This window comes from Danio rerio, chromosome 15, assembly GCF_052040795.2.
Source record: "Danio rerio strain M-AB ecotype USA chromosome 15, GRCz13ab, whole genome shotgun sequence".
Lineage (NCBI taxonomy): Eukaryota > Metazoa > Chordata > Actinopteri > Cypriniformes > Danionidae > Danio > Danio rerio.
Genome location: NC_141035.1, coordinates 17,786,568 through 17,809,036, shown reverse-complemented (window position 1 = coordinate 17,809,036; position 22,469 = coordinate 17,786,568). Strand labels below are relative to the sequence as shown.

Below are 22,469 nucleotides of genomic sequence, written 5' to 3'. Positions count from 1 at the left end.
GTGACTCAATATTGCAATGTAGATTTGTTCAGGAGATAAATTTAATCAACCATGTGAAGTTTCAGGCTGATTGGACATTGTGTGGTTAAGTTATAAGGACTTCCTGTTTCATGGCGAAGCGTTGAGGTTTGTCATGCCACCACATACACGCCCCTCTGCGAAAACTCTAGATCTTCACATTATATCATCGCTTGAGCTTTCAGATACACAACCAACCAAATTTGGTGCTGATATGAAAACATTTGTGGGATGAGTTTATTACTTTGTAAATCATGACATTTTCTGTGGCCAGCAGGTGGCGCTGTAACTGTATCTGGATATCGGCATGTAAACTTGTTCTGGTCTGGACTTATATTAAACATGTGAATTTTGAGGCAGATCGGATAATGCATGCCTGAGTTATAATGACTTCCGGTTTTGTGGCGAATCGTTAAAGTTTGCGAGGCCGCCACGGACACGCCCATCGACAAAACCTCTAAAGCTTCGCAATTTAACATCGCCAAGGCCTTTAGATGACAAAACCCAATTTTGTTGTCGATAGCATAAAATCCCTAGGAGGAGTTTGTTAAGATACAAAGCCTGGAAATGGCAAAAATGCCACTTATTTGCCGCAGGAAGTTAAAAATATCCGACTTCCTGTTGGGTTTGAGTTATGTCTCCAAGAGACTTTTTCGTATGTTTTGGCATGTTTAAGGTGTGTGCCAATTTTCGTGCATGTGCATGATTCGTAGATCAGGGGCTCGTCCGTTTAATTTTTATAGGTGGCGCTGTCGAGTCATTTTGCCATGCCCACTTCATTATTGTTATGAGGATGTGTTCAAGAGATGACGTTTATCAACCATGTGAAGTTTCAGGCAGAGCTGACATTGTGTGCTTGAGTTATAAGGACTTCCTGTTCCATGGCGAAGCTTTGAGGTTTGTCATGCCGCCACGGACACGCCCCTTTGCGAAAACTCTAGATCTTCACAATATATCATCGCTAGGGCTTTCAGATAAAACAACCCAAATTTGGTGCTGATACGAAAAAATTTGTGGGAGGAGTTTGTTATGATGTAAAACATGTCATTTCCTGTGGCCAGCAGGTGGCGCTATAACTGTATCTGGATATCGGCATGTAAACGTTTTCAGGTCAGGGCTCTTATCAAACGTGTGAATTTTGAGGCAGATCGGATAATGCATGCCTGAGTTATAACGACTTCCTGTTTTGTGGCGAATCGTCAAAGTTTGCGAGGCCGCCACGGACACGCCCATCGACGAAAACTCTAAAGCTTCGCAATTTAACATCGCCAAGGCCTTTAGATGACAAAACCCAATTTTGGTGTCGATCGGATAAAATCCCTAGGAGGAGTTCGTTAAAATACAACGCCTGGAAATGGCAAAAATGCCACTTTTTCGTCGCAGGAAGTCAAAAATATCCAACTTCCTGTTGGGTTTGAGATATGGCTCCAAGAGACTTTTTTGTATGTTTTGGCATGTTTGAGGTGTGGGCCAATTTTCGTGCATGTGCGTGATTCGTGGATCGGGGGCTTGTCCGTTTAATTTTTCTAGGTGGCGCTGTCGAGTCATTTTGCCACGCCCACTTCCGAAGACCATAAAAAACGTAAATTTTCGCCACTTCTGAGGTGTGTGCAAAGTTGCGTGAGTTTTCGGGCATGTTTAGCCCCTCAAAATCGCGATTCATTGGAGAGAAGAATAATAATAATAATAAACGGAGCAATTCCAATAGGGCCTTGCACCGTTCGGTGCTCGGTCCCTAAGTAAAGCTGCAAGCAGCGATGATAGGGACCTCGCACCCGGGCTCACCGCCGCCCGGTGGCCTCAGGATGACAGAGAACAGCAAAAAGTAATAATTTAAGCCGATATATTTAAAAAATCTGAGAAAATCACCGATTTATGCCAAACCTCCTCCTCTCAGCAGGTGGCGCTATGACTGTGACTCAAGATTGGCATGTAGATGTCACCAGGAGAGGAATCTTATCAACCATGTGAAGTTTCAGGCAGATCGAACATTGTTTGGCTGAGTTATAAGCCAAACTGCCTTTTGTCAGCAGGTGGCGCTACGACAGACTCAATGTTGTTATGTAGATGTGTTCAGGAGAGGACTTTTATCAACCATGTGAACTTTCAGGCAGATCGGACTTTGTGTGGTTGAGTTATAATGCAAACTACCATCTGCCAGCAGGTGGCGCTATAACTGTGACTTAAGATTGGCATGTAGATGCCTTCAGTAATGGAATTTAATCAACCATGGAAAGTTTCAGGCAGATCGGATGTTGTTTGGCTGAGTTATAAGCCTATCTACCTTCTGCCAGCAGGTGGCGCAATGACTGACTCATTATTGTTTTGGGGATGTGTTCAGAAGAGGACTTTTATGAGCCATGTGAAGTTTCAGGCTGATATGACTTTGTGTGGTTGAGATATAAGGACTTCCTGTTCCACGGCGAAGCGTTGAGGTTTGTCATGCCGCCACAGACACGCCCCTCTGCAAAAACTGTAGATCTTCACATTATATCATCGCTTGAGCTTTCAGATAACACAACCCAAATTTGGTGCTGATACAAAAAAATTTGTGGGAGGAGTTTATTACTCTGTAAATCATGACATTTCCCGTGGCCAGCAGGTGGTGCTATAACTGTATCTGGATATCGGCATGTAAACGTGTTCTGGTCTGGACTTATATTAAACATGTGAATTTTGAGGCAGATCGGATAATGCATGCCTGAGTTATAATCACGTCCGGTTTTGTGGCGAATCGTCAAAGTTTGCGAGGCCGCCACGGACACGCCCATCGACAAAACCTCTAAAGCTTCGCAATTTAACATCGCCAAGGCCTTTAGATGACAAAACCCAATTTTGGTGTCGATCGGATAAAATCCCTAGGAGGAGTTCGTTAAGATACAAAGCCTGGAAATGGCAAAAATGCCACTTATTTGCCGCAGGAAGTTAAAAATATCCGACTTCCTGTTGTGTTTGAGATATGGCTCCAAGAGACTTTTTCGTATGTTTTGACGTGTTTGAGGTGTGTGCCAATTTTCGTGCATGTGCGTGATTCGTAGATCAGGGGCTCGTCCGTTTAATTTTTATAGGTGGCGCTGTCGAGTCATTTTGCCACACCCACTTCATTATTGTTATGAGGATGTGTTCAGGAGAGGACTTTTATCAACCATGTGAAGTTTCAGGCTGATCGGACATTGTGTGGTTGAGTTATAAGGACTTCCTGTTCCATGGCGAAGCGTTGAGGTTTGTCATGCCGCCACGGACACGCCCCTCTGCAAAAACTCTAGATCTTCACAATATATCATTGCTAGGGCTTTCAGATGACACCAATCAAATTTGGTGCGGATACGAAAAAATTTGTGGGAGGAGTTTGTTACGATGTAAAACATGTCATTTCCTGTAGCCAGCAGGTGGCGCTATAACTGTATCTGGATATCGGCATGTACACGTGTTCAGGTCAGGACTCTTATCAAACGTGTGATTTTTGAGGCAGATCGGATAATGCATGCCTGAGTTATAATGACTTCCTGTTTTGTGGCGAATCGTCAAAGTTTGCGAGGCCGCCACGGAGACGCCCATCGACAAAAACTCTAAAGCTTCACAATTTAACATCGCCAAGGCCTTTAGATGACAAAACCCAATTTTGGTGTTTATCAGATAAAATCCCTAGGAGGAGTTCGTTAAAATACAACGCCTGGAAATGGCAAAAACGCCACTTTTTCGCCGCAGGAAGTCAAAAATATCCGACTTCCTGTTGGGTTTAAGATATGGCTCCAAGAGACTTTTTCGTATGTTTTGGCATGTTTGAGGTGTGTGCCAATTTTCGTGCATGTGCATGATTCGTGGATCGGGGGCTCGTCCGTTTAATTTTTCTAGGTGGCGCTGTCGAGTCATTTTGCCACACCCACTTCCGAAGCCCATAAAAAACGTAAATTTTCGCCACTTCTGAGGCGTGTGCAAAGTTGCGTGAGTTTTCGGGCATGTTTAGCCCCTCAAAATCGCGATTCATTGGAGAGAAGAATAATAATAATAATTAAAGCTGCAAGCAGCGATGATAGGGACCTCGCACCCGGACTCACCGCCGCCCGGTGGCCTCAGGATGACAGAGAACAGCGAACAATATTAATTTAAGCCAATTTATATAAAGAACCTGAAAATCACACATTCATGCCAAACTTCCTCTTGTCAGCAGGTGGCGCTATGACTCTGACTCAAGATTTGCATGTAGATGCCTTCAGTAGAGGAATCTTATCAACCATGTTTTTTTTCAGCCAGATCGGACATTGTTTGGCTGAGTTATATGTAATTTCCTGTTGTCAGCAGGTGGCGCTATGACTGTGACTCGATATTGGCATGTAGATGTCTTCAGGGGAGGATTTTAATCAACCATGTAAATTTTCAGGCTGGTCAGACTTTGTGTGCCTGAGTTATAAGCCAAACTATCTTCTGCCAGCTGGTGGCGCTATGACTGTGACTCAATATTGCAATGTTGATGTCTTCAGGAGAGGACTTTTATCAACCATGTGAAGTTTCAGGCAGATCAGTGATCGTGTGGCTGAGTTATAAGCCAAACTACCTTCTGCCAGCAGGTGGCGCTATGACAGACTCAATATAATTATGTAGATGTGTTCAGGAGAGGACTTTTATCAATCATGTGAAGTTTCAGGCAGATCGGACATTGTGTGGTAGAGTTATAAGCATTTCCTGTTCCATGGCGAAGCGTTGAGGTTTGTCGTGCCGCCACGGACACGCCCCTCTGCAAAATCTCTAGATCTTTACAATATATCATCGCTAGAGCTTTCAAATAACATCACTCAAATTTAGTGCTGATATAATAAAGTTTGCGGAAGGAGTACATTACAATGTAAAACATGTCATTTCCTGTGGCCAGCAGGTGGCGCTATAACTCTATCTGGATATCAGCATATAAACGTGTTCAGGTCAGGACTGTTATCAAATGTGTGAATTTTTAGACAGATCGGATAATGCATGTCTGAGTTATAATGACTTCCTGTTTCGTGGCAAATCGTCAAAGTTTGTGAGGCCGCCACGGACACGCCCATCGACGAAAACTCTAAAGCTTCGCAATTTAACATCGCCAAGGCCTTTAGATGACAAAACCCAATTTTGGTGTCGATTGGAAAAAATCCCTAGGAGGAGTTCGTTAAAATACAACACCTAGAAATGGCAAAAATGCCACTTTTTCGCCGCAGGAAGTTAAAAATTACCGACTTCCTGTTGGGTTTGAGTTATGGCTCCAAGAGACTTTTTCGTATGTTTTGGCATGTTTGAGGTGTGAGCCAATTTTCGTGCATGTGTGTCATTCGTAGATCAGGGGCTCGTCCGTTTAATTTTTCTAGGTGGCGCTATCGAGTCGTTTTGCACGCCCACTTCAATATTGTTATGTGGATGTGTTCAGGAGAGGAATTTGATTAACCATGTGAAGTTTCAGGCATATTGGACATTGTGTGGTTGAGTTATAAGGACTTCCTGTTCCATGGCGAAGCGTTGAGGTTTGTCATGCCGCCACGGATACACCCCTCTGCGAAAACTCTAGATCTTTACAATATATCATCGCTAGACCTTTCAGATAACACCACCCAATTTTGGTGGTGATACGATAAAATTTGTGGGAGGAGTTTGTTACTCCGTAAATCATGTCATTTCCTGCGGCCAGCAGGTGGCGCTGTAACTGTATCTGGATATCGGCATGTAAACGTGTTCAGGTCAGGACTCTTATCAAACCTGTGAATTTTGAGGCAGATCTGATAATGCATGCCTGAGTTATAACGACTTCCTGTTTTGTGGCGAATCGTCAAAGTTTGCGAGGCCGCCACGGACACGCCCATCGATGAAAACTCTAAAGCTTCGCAATTTAACATCGCCAAGGCCTTTAGATGATAAAACCCAATTTTGGTGTCGATCGGATAAAATCCCTAGGAGGAGTTCGTTAAAATACAACACCTGGAAATGGCAAAAATGCCACTTTTTCGCCGCAGGAAGGTAAAAATATCTGACTTCCTGTTTGGTTTGAGATATGGCTCCAAGAGACTTTTTCGTATGTTTTGGCATGTTTGAGGTGTGTGCCGATTTCCGTGCATGTGCGTGATTCATATATCGGGGGCTCGTCCGTTTAATTTTTCTAGGTGGCGCTGTCGAGTCATTTTGCCACGCCCACTGCCGAGACCCATATCAACAAGCCATTTACACCGCGTTTGGTGTGTGTGCAAATTTTCATGAGTTTTCGGGCATGTTTAGACCCTCAAAAGTGCCCTGATAGGGGGCGGAATAATAATAATAAAAAACGGAGCAATTCCAATAGGGCCTTGCACCGTTCGGTGCTCGGTCCCTAATTAAAGCTGCAAGCAGCGATGATAGGGACCTCGCACCCGGGCTCACCGCCGCCCGGTGGCCTCAGGATGACAGAGAACAGCGAACAACATTAATTTAAGCCGATATATATAAATAACCAGAGAAAATCACAGATTTATGCCGAACTTCCTACTGTCAGCAGGTGGCGTTATAATTGTGACTAAAGATTGTTATGTAGATGCCTTCAGTAGAAGAGTCTTATCAACCGTGTGATTTTTCAGGCAGATCGGACATTGTTTGGCTGAGTTATAAGCCAAACTACCTTCTGCCAGCAGGTGGCGCTATGACTGACTCAATTATGTTATGTGGATGTGTTCGGGAGAGGAATTTAAATAACCATTTGAAGTTTCAGGCAGATCAGAGATTGTGTGGTTAAGTTATAAGGTAAAATTCCTTCTGTCAGCAGGTGGCGCTATGACTGTGACTCAATATAGGTATGGGGATATGTTCAAGAGGGGAATTTAATTAACCATGTGAAGTTTCAGTCTGATCGGACATTGTGTGGTTGAGGTATAAGGACTTCCTGTTTCATGGCGAAGCGTTGAGGTTTGTCATGCCACCACATACACGCCCCTCCGCAAAAACTCTAAATCTTCACAATATATATCATTGCTTGAGCTTTCAGATAACAACCAACCAAATTTAGTGCTGATACGAAAAAAATTTGTGGGAGGAGTTTATTACTCTGTAAATCATGTAATTTCCTGTGGCCAGCAGGTGGCGCTATAACTGTATCTGGATTTTGGCATGTAAATGTGTTCTGGTCAGGACTCTTATCAAACGTGTGAATTTTGAGGCAGATCGGATAATGCATGCCTGAGTTATAACGACTTCCTGTTTTGTGGCGAGTCATCAAAGTTTGCGAGGCCGCCACGGACACGCCCATCGACAAAAACTCTAGATTTTCGCAATTTCACATCGACAAGGCCTTTAGATGACAAAACATCATTTTGGTGTTAATCGGATAAAATCCCTAGGAGGAGTTCATTAAAATACAATGCCTGAAAATACCAAAAACGCCACTCTTTTGCAGCAGGAAATTAAAAATATCTGACTTCCTGTTGGGTTTGAGATATGGCTTCAAGAGACTTTTTCGTATGTTTTGCCGTGTTTGAGGTGTGTGCCAATTTCCGTGCATGTGCGTCATTTGTGGATCGGGGGCTCGTCTGTTTAATTTTTCTAGGTGGCGCTATCGAGTCAGTTTGCCACGCCCACTTCAATATTGTTATTGGGATAGGTTCAGGAGAGGAATTTGATTAACCATGTGAAGTTTCAGGCAGATCGGACATTGTGTGGTTGAGTTATAAGGACTTTCTGTTCCATGGCGAAGCGTTGAGGTTTGTCATGCCGCCACGGACACGCCCCTCTGCAAAAACTCTAGATCTTCACAAAATATCATCGCTAGAGCGTTCTGATAACGCCACCCAATTTTGGTGTTGATACGATACAATTTGTGGGAGGAGTTTGTTACTCCGTAAATCATGTCATTTCCTGTGGCCAGCAGGTGGCGCTATAACTGTGTCTGGATATTGGCATGTAAACGTGTTCAGGTCAGGACGCTTATCAAGCGTGTGAATTTTGAGGCAGATCTGATAATGCATGCTCGAGTTATAACGACTTCCTGTTTTGTGGCGAATCGTCAAAGTTTGTGAGGCCGCCACGGACATGCCCATCGACGAAAACTCTAAAGCTTCGCAATTTAACATCGCCAAGGCCTTTAGAAGACAAAACTCAATTTTGGTGCCGATCGGATAAAATCCCTAGGAGGAGTTCGTTAAAATACAACGCCTGGAAATGGCAAAAACGCCACTTTTTCGCCGCAGGAAGTTAAAAATATCAGACTTCCTGTTGGGTTTGCGATATGGCTCCAAGAGACTTTTTCGTATGTTTTGGCATGTTTGAGGTGTGTGCCGATTTTCGTGCATGTGCGTGATTCGTAGATCGGGGGCTCGTCCGTTTAATTTTTCTAGGTGGCGCTGTCGAGTCATTTTGCCACGCCCACTTCCGTGACCCATAACAAACGTAAATTTTCGCCACTTCTGAGGCGTGTGCAAAGTTGCGTGAGTTTTCGGGCATGTTAAGCCCCTCAAAACCGCGATTCATTCCGCGGAAGAATAAGAAGAATAATAATAAACGGAGCAATTCCAATAGGGCCTTGCACCGTTCGGTGCTCGGTCCCTAATAAACGGAGCAATTCCAATAGGGCCTTGCACCGTTCGGTGCTCGGTCCCTAATAAACGGAGCAATTCCAATAGGGCCTTGCACCGTTCGGTGCTCGGTCCCTAATTAAAGCTGCAAGCAGCGATGATAGGGACCTCGCACCCGGGCTCACCGCCGCCCGGTGGCCTCAGGATGACAGAGAACAGCGAACAATAATAATTTAAGCCATTAAAGCTGCAAGCAGCGATGATAGGGACCTCGCACCCGGGCTCACCGCCGCCCGGTGACCTTACGATGACAGAGAACAGCGAACAATAATAATATAAGCCGATATATATATAAAAACCTGAGAAAAATACAGATTTATGCCAAACTTCCTCCTGTCAGCAGGTGGCGCTATACCTGTGACTCAAGATTGGCATGTAGATGTCTTCAGGAGAGGAATTTAATCAACCATGTAAAGTTTCAGGCACATGGGACATTTTGTGGCTGAGTTATAAGCCAAACTACCTTTTGCCAGCAGGTGGCGTTATGACTGACTCAATAATGTTATGGGGATGTTCTCAGGAGTGGACTTTTATCAAACATGTGAAGTTTCAGGCAGATCAGAGATTGTGTGGAGATTGTGTTATAAGACAATTTACATTCCGCCAGCAGGTGGCGCTATGAAAGACTCAATATTATTATGTAGATGTGCTCAGGAGAGGACTTTCATCAACCATGTGACATTTTAGACAGATCGGACATTGTGTGGCCGAGTTACAAGTCAAACTACCTTCTGCCAGCAGATGGCGCTATTACTGACTCAATATTGTTATGTAGATGTGTTCAGGAGAGGACTTTTATCAATCATGTGAAGTTTCAGGCAGATCAGACATTGTGTGGTGCAGTTATAAGGACTTCCTGTTCCATGGCGAAGCGTTGAGGTTTGTCATGCCACCACAGACACGCCCCTCTGCGAAAACTCTAGATCTTCACAATATATCATCGCTAGAGCTTTCAGATGACACCACTTTATTTTGGTGCTGATACGGGAAAGTTTGTGGTAGGAGTTTGTTATAATGTCAAACATGTCATTTCCTGTGGCCAGCAGGTGGCGCTATAACTGTAACTGGATATCGGCACGTAAACCTGTTCAGGTCAGGACTGTTATTAAATGTGTGAATTTTGAAGCAGATCTGATAATGCATGCCTGAGTTATAACGACTTCCTGTTTTGTGGCGAATCATCAAAGTTTGCAAGGCCGCCACGGACACTCCCATCGACAAAAACTCTAAAGCTTCGCAATTTAACATCGCCAAGGCCTTTAGATGATAAAACCCAATTTTGGTGTTGATCGGATAAAATCCCTAGGAGGAGTTTGTTAAAATACAACGCCTGGAAATTGCAAAAATGCCACTTTTTCGCCGCAGGAAGTTAATAATATCTGACTTCCTGTTGAGTTTGAGATATAGCTCCGAGAGACTTTTTCGTATGTTTTGGCGTGTTTGAGGTGTGTGCCCATTTTCGTGCATGTGCGTGATTCGTAGCTCGGGGGCTCGTCCGTTTAATTTTTCTAGGTGGCGCTGTCGAGTCATTTTGCCACGCCCACTTCAATATTGTTATGTGGATGTGTTCAAGAGATGACGTTTATCAACCATGGGAAGTTTCAGGCAGATCGGACATTGTGTGGTTGAGTTATAAGGACTTCCTGTTCCATGGCGAAGCGTTGAGGTTTGTCATACCGCCACGGACACGCCCCTCTGCGAAAACTCTAGCTCTTCACAATATATCATCGCTAGAGCTTTCAAATAACACCACCCAATTTTGGTGCTGATACGAAAAAATTTGTGGGAGGAGTTTATTACTCCGTAAATCATGTCATTTCCTGTGGCCAGCAGGTGGCGCTATAACTATATCTGGATATTGGCATGTAAACGTGTTCAGGTCAGGAAGCTTATCAAGCGTGTGAATTTTGAGGCAGATCTGATAATGCATGCCTGAGTTATAACGACTTCCTGTTTTGTGGCGAATCATCAAAGTTTGCGAGGGCGCCACGGACACGCCCATCGACGAAAACTCTAAAGCTTCGCAATTTAACATCGCCAAGGCCTTTAGATGACAAAACCTAATTTTGGTGTCGATCGGATAAAATCCCTAGGAGGAGTTCGTTAAAATACAACGCCTGGAAATGGCAAAAACGCCACTTTTTCGCCGCAGGAAGTCAAAAATATCCAACTTCCTGTTGGGTTTGAGATATGGCTCCAAGAGACTTTTTCGTATGTTTTGGCATGTTTGAGGTGTGTGCCAATTTTCGTGCATGTGCGTGATTCGTGGATCGGGGGCTCGTCCGCTTAATTTTTCTAGGTGGCGCTGTCGAGTCATTTTGCCACGCCTACTTCCGAGACCCATATCACCCTGCTATTTACACCGCTTTTGGTGTGTGTGCAAATTTTCATGAGTTTTCGGGCATGTTTAGACCCTCAAAAGTACCCCGATAGGGGGCGGAATATTAATAATAATAATAATAATAATAATAATAAAAAACGGAGCAATTCCAATAGGGCCTACGCACCGTTTCGGTGCTCGGTCCCTAAATATATATTTAAAAAACCTGAGAAAAATCACAGATTTATGCCAAACTTCCTCCTGTCAGCAAGTTGCGCTTAGACTGTGTGTCAATATTGGCATGTAGATGTCTTTAGGAGATAAATTTTTTTTCACCATGTAATTTTTCAGGCAGATCGAACATTGTTTGGCTGAGTTATAAGTAACTTCCTATTGCCAGCAGGTGGCGCTATGACTGTGACTCATTATTGGCTTGTAGATGTCTTCAGGAGCGGATTTTAATAAACCATGTGAATTTTCAGGCAGGTCAAACATTGTGTGGCTGAGTTATAAGCCAAACTTCCGGTTGCCAGCAGGTGGCGCTATGACTGACTCAATATTGTTATGTGGATGTGTTTAGGAGAGGACTTTTATCAACCATGTGAAGTTTCAGGCAGATCGGACATTGTGTGATTGAGTTATAAGGAATTCCTGGTCAATGGCAAAGCGTTGAGGTTTGTCATGCCGCCACGGACACGCCCCTCTCCGAAAACTCTAGATCTTCGCAATTTAACATCGCCAAGGCCTTTAGATGACAAAACCAAATTTTGGTGTTGATCGGATAAAATCCCTAGGAGGAGTTCGTTAAAATACAACGCCTGGAAATGGCAAAATCGCCACTTTTTTACAGCAGGAAGTTAAAAATATCTGACTTCCTGTTGAGTTTGAGATATGGCTCCAAGAGACTTTTTCGTAAGTTTTGGCATGTTTGAGGTGTGTGACAATTTTCGTTCATGTGTGTGATACGTATATCAGAGGCTCGTCCGATTAATTTTGGTAGGTGGCGCTGTCGAGTCTATTTGCCACGCCCACTTCAATATTGTTATGTGGATGTGTTCAGGAGAAGACTTTTAACAACCATGTGAAGTTTCAGGCAGATCGGACATTGTGTGGTTGAGTTATAAAGCCTTCCTGGTCAATGGCGAAGCGTTGAGGTTTGTCATGCAGCCACGGACACGCCCCTCTCCGAAAACTCTAGATCTTCACAATATATCATCGCTGGAGCTTTTAGATAACACTACCCAATTTTGGTGCTGATGCGATAAAATTTGTGGGAGGAGTTTGTTACTCTGTAAAACATGTCATTTCCTGTGGCCAGCAGGTGGCGCTGTAACTGTATCTGGATATTGGCATGTAAACGTGTTCAGGTCAGGACTGTTATCAAACGTGTGAATTTTGAGGCAGATCGGATAATGCATGCCTGAGTTATAACGACTTCCTGTTTTGTGGCGAATTGTCAAATTTTGCGAAGCCGCCACGGACACACCCATTGACGAAAACTCTAAAGCTTCGCAATTTAACATCGCCAAGGCCTTTAGATGACAAAAGCCAATTTTGGTGTCGATCGGATAAAATCCCTAGGAGGAGTTCGTTAAAGTACAACGCCTGGAAATGGCAAAAACGCCACTTTTTCGCCGCAGGAAGTCAAAAATATCCGACTTCCTGTTGGGTTTGAGATATGGCTCCAAGAGACTTTTTCGTATGGTTTGGCATGTTTGAGGTGTGTGCCAATTTTCGTGCATGTGCGTGATTCGTGGATCGGGGGCTCGTCCGTTTAATTTTTCTAGGTGGCGCTGTCGAGTCATTTTGCCACGCCCACTTCCGAAACCCCTAAAACCCAGCCATTTACACCGCGTTTGGTGTGTGTGCAAATTTTCGTGAGTTTTCGGGCATGTTTAGACCCTCAAAAGTGCCCCGATTGGGGGCGGAATAATAATAATAATAATAATTAAAGCTGCAAGCAGCGATGATAGGGACCTCGCACCCGGGCTCACCGCCGCCCGGTGGCCTCAGGATGACAGAGAACAGTGAACAATAACAATTTAAGCCGATATATATAAAAAACTTTAAAAATCCACAGATTTATGCCAAACTTCCTCCTATCAGCAGGTGGCGCTATGACTGTGACTCAGTATTGTCATGTAGATGTCTTTAGGAGAATAATTTTATCAACCATGTGAAGTTTCAAGCAGTTCTGACATTGTTTGGCTGAGTTATAATACAAACTACCTTCTGCCAGCAGGTGGCGCTATAACTGACTCAATATTGTTATGTAGATATGTTCAGGAGAAGACTTTTATCAACCATGTGAACTTTCAGGCAGATCGGACATTGTGTGGCTGAGTTATGAGCCAAACTACCTTCTGCCAGCAGGTGGCGCTATGACTGTGACTCAATATTGGCATGTAGATGTCTTCAGGAGTGGACTTTTATCAATCCTGTGAAGTTTCAGGCATATCAGACATTGTGTGGTTGAGTTATAAGGACTTCCTTTTTCATGGCGAAGCGTTGAGGTTTGTCATGCCACCACAGACACGCCCCTCTGCGAAAACTCTAGATCTTCACAATATATCATCGCTTGAGCTTTCAGATACACAACCACCCAAATTTGGCGCTGATATGAAAAAATTTGTGGGATGAGTTTTTTACTTTGTAAATCATGACATTTTCTGTGGCCAGCGGGTGGCGCTATAACTGTATCTGGATATCGGCATGTAAACTTGTTCTGGTCTGGACTTATATTAAACATGTGAATTTTGAGGCAGATCGGATAATGCATGCCTGAGTTATAATGACTTCCGGTTTTGTGGCAAATCGTCAAAGTTTGCGAGGCCGCCACGGACACGCCCATCAACGAAAACTCTAAAGCTTCGCAATTTAACATCGCCAAGGCCTTTAGATGACAAAACCCAATTTTGGTGTCGATAGGATAAAATCCCTAGGAGGAGTTCGTTAAGATACAAAGCCTGGAAATGGCAAAAATGCAACTTATTTGCCGCAGGAAGTTAAAAATATCCGACTTCCTGTTTGGTTTGAGATATGGCTCCAAGAGACTTTTTCGTATGTTTTGGCGTGTTTAAGGTGTGTGCCAATTTTCATGCATGTGCGTGATTCGTAGATCAGGGGCTCGTCCGTTTAATTTTTATAGGTGGCGCTGTCGAGTCATTTTGCCACACCCATTTCATTATTGTTATGAGGATGTGTTCAGGAGAGGACTTTTATCAACCATGTGAAGTTTCAGGCAGATCGGACATTGTGTGCTTGAGATATAAGGACTTCCTGTTCCATGGCGAAGCGTTGAGGTTTGTCATGCCGCCACGGACACGCCCCTCTCCGAAAACTCTAGATCTTCACAATATATCATCGCTAGAGCTTTCAGATAACACAACCCAAATTTGGTGCTGATACGAAAAAATTTGTGGGAGGAGTTTGTTACGATGTAAAACATGTCATTTCCTGTGGCCAGCAGGTGGCACTATAACTGTATCTGGATATCGGCATGTAAACTTGTTCAGGTCTGGACTCTTATCAAACGTGTGAATTTTGAGGCAGATCGGATAATGCATGCCTGAGTTATAACGACTTCCTGTTTTGTGGCGAATCGTCAAAGTTTGCGAGGCCGCCACGGACACGCCCATCGACAAAAACTCTAAAGCTTCGCAATTTAACATCGCCAAGGCCTTTAGATGACAAAACCCAATTTTGGTGTCAATCGGATAAAATCTCTAGGAGGAGTTCGTTAAAATACAACGGCTAGAAATGGCAAAAATGCCACTTATTTGCAGCAGGAAGTTAAAAATATCCGACTTCCTGTTGGGTTTGAGATATGGCTCCAAGAGACTTTTTCGTATGTTTTGGCGTGTTTGAGGTGTGTGCCAATTTTCACGCATGTGCGTGATTCGTAGATCAGGGGCTCGTCCGTTATATTTTTCTAGGTGGCGCTGTCGAGTCATTTTGCCACGCCCACTTCAATATTGTTATGTGGATGTGTTCAAGAGATGACGTATATCAACCATATGAAGTTTCAGGCTGATCAGACTTTGTGTGGTTGAGTTATGAGGACTTCCCGTTCCTTGGCGAAGCGTTGAGGTTTGTCATGCCGCCACGGACACGCCCCTCTGCAAAAACTCTAAATCTTTACAAAATATCACCGATAGAGCTTTCAGATGACACCACTCAATTTTGGTGCTGATACCATAAAATTTGTGGGAGGAGTTTGTTACAGTGTAAAACATGTCATTTCCTGTGGCCAGTAGGTGGCGCTATTTCTGTATCTGGATATTGGCATGTAATCGTGTTCAGGTCAGGACTCTTATCAAACGTGTGAATTTTGACGCAGATCGGATAATGCATGCCTGAGTTATAACGACTTCCTGTTTTGTGGCGAATCGTCAAAGTTTGCGAGGCCGCCACGGACACGCCCATCGACGAAAACTCTAAAGCTTCGCAATTTAACATCGCCAAGGCCTTTAGATGACAAAACCCAATTTTGGTGTCGATCGGATAAAATCCCTAGGAGGAGTTCGTTAAAACACAACGCCTGGAAATGGCAAAAACGCCACTTTTTCGCCGCAGGAAGTCAAAAATATCCGACTTCCTGTTGGGTTTGAGATATGGCTCCAAGAGACTTTTTCGTATGTTTTGGCATGTTTGAGGTGTGTGCCAATTTTCGTGCATGTGTGTGATTCGTGGATCGGGGGCTCGTCCGTTTAATTTTTCTAGGTGGCGCTGTCGAGTCATTTTGCCACGCCCACTTCCGAGACCCATATCAACCTGCTATTTACACCGGGTTTGGTGTGTGTGCAAATTTTCATGAGTTTTCGGGCATGTTTAGACCCTCAAAAGTGCCCCGATAGGGGGCGGAATAATAATAATAATAATAATAATAATAATAAAAAACGGAGCAATTCCAATAGGGCCTACGCACCGTTTCGGTGCTCGGTCCCTAATTAAAGCTGCAAGCAGCGATGATAGGGACCTCGCACCCGGGCTCACCGCCGCCCGGTGGCCTTACGATTGACAGAGAACAGCGAACAATAATAATTTAAGCCAATATATTTTTAAAAATCTAAGAAAATCACACATTTATGCCAAACTTCCTCCTGTCAGCAGGTGTCGCTATAACTGTGACTCACAATTGGCATGTAGATGTCTTCCGGAGAGGAATCTTATCAACCATGTGAAGTTTCAGGCACATGGGACATTGTGTGGCTGAGTTATAAGCCAAACTACCTTCTGCCAGCAGGTGGCGTTATGACTGACTCAATATTGTTTTGTAGATGTGTTCAGGAGTGGACTTTTATCAACCATGTGAAGTTTCAGGCTGATCAGAGATTGTGTGGCCGAGTTACAAGCCAAACTTCCTTCTGCCAGCAGGTGGCGCTATGACTCTGACTCAATATTATTATGTAGTTGTGCTCAGGAGAGGACTTTCATCAACCATGTGAAGTTTCAGGCAGATCGGACATTGTGTGGCCGAGATACAAGCCAAACTACCTTCTGCCAGCAGGTGGCGCTATGACTGACTTAATATTGTTATGTAGATGTCTTCAGGAGAGGAATTTTATCAATCATGTGAAGTTTCAGGCAGATCAGACATTGTGTGGTTCAGTTATAATAACCTCCTGTTCCATGGCGAAGCGTTGAGGTTTGTCATGCCACCACAGACACGGCCCTCTGCAAAAACTCTAGATCTTCACAATATATCATCGCTAGAGCTTTTAGATGACACCACTCTGTTTTGGTGCTGATACGGGAAAGTTTGTGGAAGGAGTTTGTTACAGTGTCAAACATGTCATTTCCTGTGGCCAGCAGGTGGCGCTATAACTTTAACTGGATATCAGCACATAAACCTGTTCAGGTCAGGACTGTTATTAAATGTGTGAATTTTGAGGCAGATCGAATATTGCATGCCTGAGTTATAACGACTTCCTGTTTTGTGGCGAATCATCAAAGTTTGCGAGGCCGCCACGGACACGCCCATCTATGAAAACTCTAAAGCTTCACAATTTATCATCACCAAGGCTTTAAGATGACAAAACCCAATTTTGGTGTTGATTGGATAAAATCCCTAGGAGGAGTTCGTTAAAATACAACGCCTGGAAATGGCAAAAATGCCACTTTTTCGCCGCAGGAAGTTAATAATATCTGACTTCCTGTTGGGTTGGAGATATGGCTCCAAGAGACTTTTTCGTATGTTTTGGCATGTTTAAGGTGTGTGCCAATTTTCATGCATGTGCGTGATTCGTAGCTCGGGGGCTCGTCCGTTTAATGTTTCTAGGTGGCGCTGTCGAGTCGTTTTGTCACGCCCACTACAATATTGTTATGGGGATGTGTTCAAGAGATGACGTTTATCAACCATGTGAAGTTTCAGGCAGATCGGACATTGTGTGGTTGAGTTATAAGGACTTCCTGTTCCATGGCGAAGCATTTAGGTTTGTCATACCGCCACGGACACGCCCCTCTGCGAAAACTCTAGATCTTCACAATATATCATTGCTAGAGCTTTCAGATAACACCACCCAATTTTGAAGCTGATACAAAAAAATTTGTGGGAGGAGTTTATTACTCCGTAAATCATGTCATTTCCTGTGGCCAGCAGGTGGCGCTATAACTGTATCTGGATATTGGCATATAAACGTGTTCAGGTCAGGACGCTTATCAAGCGTGTGAATTTTGAGGCAGAACTAATAATGCATGCCTGAGTTATAACGACTTCCTCTTTTGTGGCGAATCGTCAAAGTTTGCGAGGCCGCCACGGACACGCCCATCGATGAAAACTCTAAAGCTTCGCAATTTAACATCGCCAAGGCCTTTAGATGACAAAACCCAATTTTGGTGTCGATCGGATAAAATCCCTAGGAGGAGTTCGTTAAAATACAACGCCTGGAAATGGCAAAAACGCCACTTTTTCACCACAGGAAGTTAAAAATATCTGACTTCCTGTTGGGTTTGAGATATGGCTGCAAGAGACTTTTTCGTATGTTTTGGCATGTTTGAGGTGTGTGTCAATTTTCGTGCATGTGCGTGATACGTGGATCGGGGGCTCGTCCGTTTAATTTTTCTAGGTGGCGCTGTCGAGTCATTTTGCCACGCCCACTTCCGAAGCCCATAATAAACGTAAATTTTCACCACTTCTGAGGCGTGTGCAAAGTTGCGTGAGTTTTCGGGCATGTTTAGCCCCTCAAAACCGCGATTCATTCCGGACGAGAATAATAATAATAATAATTAAAGCTGCAAGCAGCGATGAAAGGGACCTCGCACCCGGGCTCACCGCCGCCCGGTGACGTTACGATGACAGAGAACAGCGAACAATAATAATTTAAGCCGATATATAAAAAAAAATCTAAGAAAATCACAGATTTATGCCAAACTTCCTCCTGTCAGCAGGTGGCGCTATAACTGTGACTTAAGATTGGCATGTAGATGTCTTAAGGAGAGGAATCTTATCAACCACGTGAAGTTTCAGGCACATGGGACATTGTGTGGCTGACTTATAAGCCAAACTACCTTCTGCCAGCAGGTGGCGTTATGACTGACTTAATATTGTTATGTGGATGTGTTCAGGAGCGGACTTTTATCAACCATGTGAAGTTTCAGGCAGATCAGAGATTGTGTGGAGATTGTGTTTTAAGACAAACTACATTCTGCCAGCAGGTGGCGCTATGACTGACTCAGTATTGTTATGTAGATGTGTTCAGGAGAGGACTTTTATCAACCATGTGAAGTTTCAGGCAGATCAGAGATTGTGTGGAGATTGTGTTTTAAGACAAACTACATTCTGCCAGCAGGTGGCGCTATGACTGACTCAGTATTGTTATGTAGATGTGTTCAGGAGAGGACTTTTATCAATCATGTGAAGTTTCAGGCAGATCAGACATTGTGTGGTTGAGTTATAAGAAATTCCTGTTCCATGGCGAAGCGTTGAGGTTTGTCATGCCACCACAGACACGCCCCTCTGCAAAAACTCTAGATCTTCACAATATATCATCGCTAGAGCTTTCAGATGACACCACTCTATTTTGGTGCTGATATTGGAAAGTTTGTGGGAGGAGTTTGTTACAGTGTCAAACATGTAATTTCCTGTGGCCAGCAGGTGGCGCTATAACTGTAACTGGATATCGGCACGTAAACCTGATCAGGTCAGGACTATTATTAAATGTGTGAATTTTGAGGCAGATCGAATATTGCATGCCAGAGTTATAAAGACTTTCTGTTTTGTGGCGAATCATCAAAGTTTGCGAGGCCGCCACAGACACGCCCATCGAAGAAAACTCTAAAGCTTCGCAATTCAACATCACCAAGGCTTTAAGTTGACAAAACCCAATTTTGGTGTTTATCAGATAAAATCCCTAGGAGGAGTTCGTTAAAATACAACGCCTGAAAATGGCAAAAGCGACACTTTTTCGCCACAGGAAGATAAAAATATCTGACTTCCTATTGGGTTTGAGATATGGCTCCAAGAGACTTTTTCGTATGTTTTGGCATGTTTGAGGTGTGTGCCATATTTTGTGCATGTGCGTGATTCGTAGATCGGGGGCTCGTCCGTTTAATTTTTCTAGGTGGCGCTGTCGAGTCATTTTGCCACGCCCACTTCAATATTGTAATGTGGATGTGTTCAAGAGATGACGTTTATCAACCACGTGAAGTTTCAGGCAGATCGGACATTGTGTGGTTGTGTTATAAGGACTTCCTGTTCCATGGCGAAGCATTGAGGTTTGTCAAACCGCCACAGACACACCCCTCTGCGAAAACTCTAGATCTTCACAATATATCATCGCTAGAGCTTTCAGAGGACACCACTCAATTTTGGTGTTGATATGATAAAATTTGTGGGAGGAGTTTATAACTCTGTAAATCATGTCATTTCCTGTGGCCAGCAGGTGGCGCTATAACTGTATCTGGATATTGGCATGTAAACGTGTTCAGGTCAGGACTCTTATCAAACGTGTGAATTTTGAGGCAGATCAGATAATGCATGCCTGAGTTATAACGACTTCCTCTTTTGTGGCGAATCATCAAAGTTTGCGAGGCCGCCATGGACACGCCCATCGATGAAAACTCTAAAGCTTCGCAATTTAACATCGCCAAGGCCTTTAGATGACAAAACCTAATTTTGGTGTCGATCGGATAAAATCCCTAGGAGGAGTTCGTTAAAATACAACGCCTGGAAATGGCAAAAACGCCACTTTTTCGCCGCAGGAAGTTAAGAATATCCGACTTCCTGTTGGGTTTGAGATATGGCTCCTTGAGACTTTTTTGTATGTTTTGGTGTGTTTGAGGTGTGTGCCAATTTTCATGCATGTGCGTGATTCGTGGATCGGGGGCTCGTCGATTTAATTTTTCTAGGTGGCGCTGTCGAGTCATTTTGCCACGCCCACTTCCGAAGCCCATTACAAACTTAAATTTTCGCCACTTCTGAGGTGTGTGCAAAGTTTCGTGAGTTTTCGGGCATGTTTAGCCCCTCAAAACTGCGATTCATTCCGCGGAAGAAGTCGGAAGAATAATAATAATTAAAGCTGCAAGCAGCGATGATAGGGACCTCGCACCCGGGCTCACCGCCGCCCGGTGACCTTACGATGACAGAGAACAGCGAACAATAATAATTTAAGCCAATATATAAAAAAGATCTAAGAAAATCACAGATTTATGCCAAACTTCCTCCTGTCAGCAGGTGGCGCTATAACTGTGACTTAAGATTGGCATGTAGATGTGTTCCGGAGAGGAAACTTATCAACCATGTGAAGTTTCAGGCACATGGGACATTGTGTGGCTGAGTTATAAGCCAAACTACCTTCTGCCAGCAGGTGGCATTATGACTGACTCAATATTGTTATGTGGATGTGTTCAGGAGTGGACTTTTATCAACCATGTGAAGTTTCAGGCAGATCAGAGATTGTGTGGAGATTGTGTTTTAAGACAAACTACATTCTGCCAGCAGGTGGCGCTATGAAAGACTCAATATTATTATGTAGATGTGTTTAGGAGAGGACTTTCATCAACCATGTGACATTTTATGCAGATCTGACATTGTGTGACCGAGTTACAAGCCAAAATGTCTTCTACCAGCAGGTGGCGCTATGACTCTGTCTCAATAATATTATGTAAATGTGCTCAAGAGAGGACTTTCATCAACCATGTGAAGTTTCAGGCAGATCGGACATTGTGTGGCCGAGTTACAAGCAAAACTACCTTCTGCCAGCAGGTGGCGCTATGACTATGACTCAATATTATAATGTAGATGTGCTCAGAAGAGGACTTTTATCAATCATGTGAAGTTTCAGGCAGATCAGACATTGTGTGGTTGAGTTATAAGAAATTCCTGTTCCATGGCGAAGCGTTGAGGTTTGTCATGCCACCACAGACACGCCCCTTTGCAAAAACTCTAGATCTTCACAATATATCATCACTAGAGCTTTCAGATGACACCACTCTATTTTGGTGCTGATACGGGAAAGTTTGTGGAAGGAGTTTGTTACAGTGTCAAACATGTCATTTCCTGTGGCCAGCAGGTGGCGCTATAACTGTAACTGGATATCGGCACGTAAACCTGTTCAAGTCAGGACTGTTATTAAATGTGTGAATTTTAAGGCAGATCGAATATTGCATGCCAGAGTTATAAAGACTTCCTGTTTTGTGGCGAATCAAAGTTTGCGAGGCCGCCACGGACACGCCCATCGATGAAAACTCTAAAGCTTCGCAATTTAACATCACCAAGGCTTTAAGATGACAAAACCCAATTTTGGTGTTTATCAGATAAAATCCCTAGGAGGAGTTCGTTAAAATACAACACCTGAAAATGGCAAAAGCGCCACTTTTTCGCCATAGGAAGTTAAAAATATCCGACTTCCTGTTGGGTTTGAGATATGGCTCCAAGAGACTTTTTCGTATGTTTTGCCATGTTTGAGGTGTGTGCCAATTTTTGTGCATGTGCGTGATTCGTAGATCGAGGGCTCGTCCGTTTAATTTTTCTAGGTGGCGCTGTCGAGTCATTTTGCCACGCCCACTTCAATATTGTTATGTGGATGTGTTCAAGAGATGACGTTTATCAACCATGTGAAGTTTCAGGCAGATCGGACATTGTGTGGTTGAGTTATAAGGACTTCCTGTTCCATGGCGAAGCGTTGAGGTTTGTCATACCGCCACGGACACGCCCCTCCGCAAAAACTCTAGATCTCTACAATATATCATCGCTAGAGCTTTCAGATGACACCACTCAATTTTGGTGTTGATACGATAAAATTTGTGGGAGGAGTTTGTTACTCCGTAAATCATGTCATTTCCTGTGGCCAGCAGGTGGCGCTGTAACTGTATCTGGATATTGGCATGTAAACGTGTTCAGGTCAGGACGCTTATCAAGCGTGTGGATTTTGAGGCAGATCGGGTAATGCATGCCTGAGTTATAACGACTTCCTCTTTTGTGGCGAATCGTCAAAGTTTGCGAGGCCGCCACGGACACGCCCATCGATGAAAACTCTAAAGCTTCGCAATTTAACATCGCCAAGGCCTTTAGATGACAAAACCCAATTTTGGTGTCGATCGGATAAAATCCCTAGGAGGAGTTCGTTAAAATA

At 43.8% G+C, this 22,469-nt stretch overlaps 1 protein-coding gene across 2 annotated transcripts in view; it reads right to left on the bottom strand.

The window, feature by feature from the left end:
- Window positions 1–22,469, bottom strand: part of LOC101883163 (uncharacterized) — a 50,214-nt gene that overhangs the window by 15,972 nt on the left and 11,773 nt on the right. The window lies entirely within an intron of this gene.